Source organism: Sebastes fasciatus, chromosome 7, assembly GCF_043250625.1.
Source record: "Sebastes fasciatus isolate fSebFas1 chromosome 7, fSebFas1.pri, whole genome shotgun sequence".
In the NCBI taxonomy this organism is placed as follows: Eukaryota; Metazoa; Chordata; class Actinopteri; order Perciformes; family Sebastidae; genus Sebastes; species Sebastes fasciatus.
The window spans coordinates 37,029,968-37,035,967 of NC_133801.1; the positions used below are offsets into that span (position 1 = coordinate 37,029,968).

Here is a 6,000-nt window from a genome sequence, read left to right on the forward strand (position 1 = left end):
CTCCTCTATATTTATCCTCCAAGTCGCTCCTCCATATCACTCCTCCATGACACTCCTCCATGTCACTCCTCCATGTAGATCCTCAAAGTCACTCCTCCATGTTGCTCCTCCATGTCACTCCTCCATGTCACTTTTCCTTGCTCCTCCTTGTTTCTCCTCAATGTTTCTCCTCCATGTCACTTTTACATGTCACTCCTCCAAATCGCTTCTCCATGTCTCTCCTCAATATTTCTCCTCCATGTTTCTCCTCCATGTCACTCCTCCAAGTCACTCCTTGTACTGTTCTCTGTATGTGTTTTACTTCCAAAGTGTTAACATAAATAAACAGCCAGCCAAACTCCTTTTCAAGAGCCAGGAAGTGAGCGTGCTTGCTCCTTTAATTACTTCTTTCACAGCAGGTCAAGTCAGGATGACACATTGAATTGGAGTGAAACTAGAAAAGAAAATACAAAAGATATACTTAATGAACTGCTATTACAAAAACAGGTAAATATAAACAACCTACCATTAACTTATAAATTTAATAGGTATGTAACAGGTAAGTATAAGCGGTAAAGTTGTCTTATTAGCATTAACACATAAAGTTATTACATTTGTACAAATCTTAGAAAAATGCCCATCAAAGTCATCAATATCAACTCTCAAACATGTAAAGAACATATATCACTTACAGCCATTGCTTTCTGAGGGACTCATATGCAGGATTACACTGGATTCAACATGAGGGACTATACAACTGCACCCATGTTCTTTCTCTGTTTTCAGGTCTCCTCTATACTTCTTGTTACCTGCTTCCTGTTTACACTATCTTTCCAGCCTTCAAAATAAAGCTCAACAATCTTTTCTGAGAATAAAGATACAAACAAATTTTCAACAGTCAACTTGGTCTTTTTAGCATGTTAAACACACTCAGGGCAGAACACTCCCTGTCTGGCATTTACTGGTGCCACTCAATTGTCCGTACTTGAACTTTGACTTTCTTTTGGCAAGAGCAAGACAACATCAGAGATAGGCCTCAAGAATGTCTTTAGTTTGTCACGCGATGTTGTCCTGACCTCGATTTTGCGGACCTGTCCGTCACTGCTTGGGAGGGTGAAGGTGACAAGACCCATTGGCCACTCGTTGCGAGGCTCTTGACTCTGTTTTAGCAGCACGATGTCTCCAACCTCCAGGTTCCGACGTGCTGTGTGCCACTTGCACCTTGGCTGAAGAGTGTGGAGATACTCGTTTCTCCATCGGGACCAAAACTCATTAGCTAGTGCCTGCACTTGTTTCCACTGACATTTGAAAAGATCTTTTTCATTGAAGCTGCCGGCTGGAGCAGGCACACCTGGTTTTTGGGTTAGGAGCATAGCAGGCGTCAGCAGCATTGGAGAAGAGGGATCGGTGGAGACAGGGACTAAAGGTCTCGCATTGACGATAGCAGACACTTCTGCCATCAAAGTAGAGAGCACTTCATGAGTCAGGTGAGTATGTCTGGTTTGCAACAACATGGAGTCAAGAATCCTTCGGGTTACGCCAATCATGCGCTCCCAGACTCCCCCCATGTGGGATGCATGTGGGGGATTGAATTCCCACATACAACCATTCTCGTTTAGGAACTTAAGAATGTTGGTTTGTCTTGGATCATCTCGTCCCATGCCCAGTTCAGAACTGGCTCCAACAAAGTTCATACCTTTATCCGATCTCAGCTGCTTAGCTGGCCCTCTTAATGCAAAAAACCTGCGCAAGGCATTGATGCAACTGTCAGTGTCCATGGACTCTATAACTTCCACATGTATGGCTCTGGTACTCATGCACGTAAAAAGTATGGCCCATCGCTTACTCTGAGCTGCTCCACCTCTTGTGCGTCGGGTGACCACATTCCAAGGACTGAAAACATTCAAGCCCACATACGTAAATGGTGGGGATGAGCTCAGACGTTCTGGAGGGAGGTCGGCCATCTTTTGGGTCTCGAGTTTTCCCCTCAACTTGCCACAGTGTTGAAGTACTGAACCTATCAGTCTCTTGCCAGCAACAATCCACAGGCCAGCAGCCCTGACTGCTCCCTCCGTGAACTGCCGCCCTTGGTGTTTTACCTTTGTGTGGTAATGACTCACCAGTAATTTTGTGACAACCAAGCCCAATGGGTCAAAGAGGCTATTAACTGTGGATAGCACTCCACGCCGGGTGAATGGCTTGTTACTGACTGCTACTTGGAATGTAAAGGTGTCACAGTCTATGTTCCAGCACAAGCCAAGGCTTCTTTGTACAGGGAGAGCCTCTTCGTCAAGGCCTAAGTCTTTAAGGCCTGCAGCCAGGTCTCCAGGTGTGAAGGCTTACATCACTGTGACGCTGTTTGAGGCGATCTTATGCAGTTTCAGATTCGATTTTGCCAGTGAAGCTTGAAGCTTTAGCAGATCAATTGCCTTGGCCTCAGTCGGGAGGTAGATGAGCCTTACATCGACAAGTCATGTCAAAAACAAATAAAAAGTCATGTCAAAATGAAAAAAAAGTCATGTCAAAAACAAATAAAAAGTCATGTCGAAAAAAAAAAAAAGTCATGTCAAAAACAAATAAAAAGTCATGTTGAAAATAAAAAAAAAGTAATTTCAAAAACAAATAAAAAGTCATGCCGCGGCATGTCAAAAATCATAAAATACAAGTCATGTCAAAAACAAATAAAAAGTCATGCCACGGCATGTCGAAAATCATAAAATACAAGTCATGTCAAAAACAAATAAAAAGTCATGTAGCGTTATGTCAAAAATCATTAAATACATGTCATGTCGAAAACAAATAAAAAGTCATGCCGTCGAAATGTCGAAAATAATAAAATAAAAGTCATGTCAAAAACAAATAAAAAGTCATGCCGCGATGTCAAAAATGATAAAATACAAGTCATGTCGAAAACAAATAAAAAGTCATGCTGCGGCATGTCAAAAATTATAAAATACAAAGCTTCACAACATACATCAGACACTGCTGCACAGCAACACTGCCACTTTTCTGGACATTTAAATTTAGTTTTCCATACGTCATTTTGAATATTCATACATATCCTTTTATGTATTACAGTGATGTCATCGTCCTTTGATGTGATGTCATCGTCCTTTGATGTGATGTCATCGTCCTTTGATGTTTTCACACATTCTGGATCATTAGGCTAGTTTGGATAGACACATTGAATCGTGCTGCCACAATACACTCACAGTTGACAATCTCTACTCAGTTGGATATTTCTAACATACATATTGTTTTCTTCAAAATAATGCTTCTTTTCAAGAATATGGCTGGTATTGATCTATATTTCTTTATAACTTTAAAAAAATGATTGTCATAACATGCTTGATCATTGTATCTCCAATGCCAGGTAAATATGAGTTGGATGCAACTCGCATTGCTCAACACACAGCTTCACAACGTACATCAGACACTGCTGCACAGCAACACTGCCAAATTTTCTGGACATTTAAATGTAGTTTTCCATACGTCATTTTGAATATTCATACATATCCTTTTATGTATTACAGTGATGTCATCGTCCTTTGATGTGATGTCATCGTCCTTTGATGTTTTCACACATTCTGGAACATTAGGCTAGTTTGGATGGACACATTGAAGCGTACTGCCACAATACACTCACAGTTGACTTCTCTACTCAGTTGGATATTTGAAAGATACATATTTTTTATTTCAAAATAATGCTTCTTTTCAAGAATATGGATGGTATTAATCTGTATTGGTTTTTAACTTTAAAAAACATTATTGTCATAAAATACTTGATCATTGTATCTCAAATGCCAGGTAAATATGAGTTGGATGCGACTCGCATTGCTCAACACACAGTTTCACAACGTACACCAGACACTGCTGCACAGCAACACTGCCACTTTTCTGGACATTTAAATTTAGATTTTCCATACATCATTTCGAATATTCATACATATCCTTTTAAGTATTACAGTGATGTCATAGTCCTTTGATGTGATGTCATCGTCCTTTGATGTAATGTAATCGTTCTTTAATGTGATGTCATCGTCCTTTGATGTTTTCACACATTCTGGATCATTAGGCTAGTTTGGATAGACACATTGAAGTGTGCTGCCACAATACACTCACAGTTGACAATCTCTACTCAGTTGGATATTTGTAACATACATATGTTTTTCTTCAAAATAATGCTTCTTTTCAAGAATATGGCTGGTATTGATCTGTATTTCTTTATAACTTCAAAAAAATTATTGTCATAACATACGTGATCATTCTATCTCCCATGCCAGGTAAATATGAGTTAGATGCATCTCACATTGCTCAACACACAGCTTCACAACGGTCACCAGACACTGCTGCACAGCAACACTGCCACTTTTCTGGACATTTAAATTTAGTTTTCCATACGTCATTTCGAATATTCATATATATCCTTTTATGTATTACAGTGATGTCATCATCCTTTGATGTGATGTCTTCGTCCTTTGATGTGATGTCATCGTCCTTTGATGTGAATTGATCGTCCTTTGATGTTGTCACACATTCTGGAACATTAGGCTAGTTTGGGTAGACACTTGAAGCGTGCTGCTACAATACATCACAGTTGACAATCTCTACTCAGTTGGATATTTGTAACATACATAATTTTTTCTTCAAAATAATGCTTCTTTTCAAGATTATGGCTGGTATTAGTCTGTATTTGTTTTTAACTTTAAAAAAAAAATATGGTCATAAAATAACTGATCATTGTATCTCCAATGCAAGGTAAATATGAGTTTGATGCAACTCGCATTGCTCAACACACAGCTTCACAACGGTCACCAGACACTGCTGCACAGCAACACTGCCACTTTTCTGGACATTTAAATTTAGTTTTCCATACATCATTTTGAATATTCATACATATCCTTTAATGTATTACAGTGATGTCATCGTCCTTTAATGTGATGTCATCGTCCTTTGATGTTGTCACACATTCTGGAAAATTAGGCTAGTTTGGGTAGACACTTGAAGCGTGCTGCTACAATACACTCACAGTTGACAATCTCTACTCAGTTGGATATTTGTAACATACATATTTTTTTCTTCAAAATAATGCTTCTTTTCAAGAATATGGATGGTATTAATCTGTATTGGTTTTTAACTTTAAAAAAAAATTATTGTCATAAAATACTTGATCATTGTAGCTCCAATGCCATGTAAATATGAATTGGATGCAACTTGCATTGCTCAACACACAGCTTCACAACGTACATCAGACACTGCTGCATAGCAACACTGCCACTTTTCTGGAAATTTAAATTTAGTTTTCCATACGTCATTTCAAATATTCATACATATACTTTTATGTATTACAGTGATGTCATCGTCCTTTGATGTGATGTCTTCGTCCCTTGATGTGATGTCATCGTCCTTTGATGTGATGTCATCGCCCTTTGATGTTTTCACACATTCTGGATCATTAGGCTAGTTTGGATAGACACATTGAAGTGTCATGCCACAATACACTCACAGTTGACAATCTCTAATCAGTTGGATATTTCTAACATACATATTGTTTTCTTCAAAATAATGCTTCTTTTCTAGAATATGGCTGGTATTGATCTGTATTGGTTTTTAACTTTAAAAAAAAAATATGGTCATAAAATAACTGATCATTGTATCTCCAATGCAAGGTAAATATGAGTTTGATGCAACTCGCATTGCTCAACACACAGCTTCACAACGGTCACCAGACACTGTTGCACAGCAACACTGCCACTTTTCTGGACATTTAAATTTAGTTTTCCATACGTCATTTAGAATATTCATACATATCCTTTTATGTATTACAGTGATGTCATCGTCCTTTGATGTGATGTCATCGTCCTTTGATGTTTTCACACATTCTGGAACATTAGGCTAGTTTGGATAGACACATTGAAGCGTGCTGCCACAATACACTCACAGTTGACTTCTCTACTCAGTTGGATATTTGTAACATACATATTTTTTTCTTCAAAATAATGCTTCTTTTCAAGAATATGG

At 38.5% G+C, this 6,000-nt stretch overlaps 1 long non-coding RNA gene across 1 annotated transcript in view; it reads right to left on the reverse strand.

The window, feature by feature from the left end:
• The window catches only part of LOC141770857 (uncharacterized), a 48,181-nt gene extending 44,543 nt beyond the window's left edge, over positions 1-3,638 (reverse strand). The window contains exon 1 of the long non-coding RNA XR_012594635.1: positions 3,511-3,638. This is a non-coding gene — a long non-coding RNA (uncharacterized LOC141770857). The remainder of the gene's footprint in view (positions 1-3,510) is intronic.
• Positions 3,639-6,000: the final 2,362 nt, after the last annotated feature.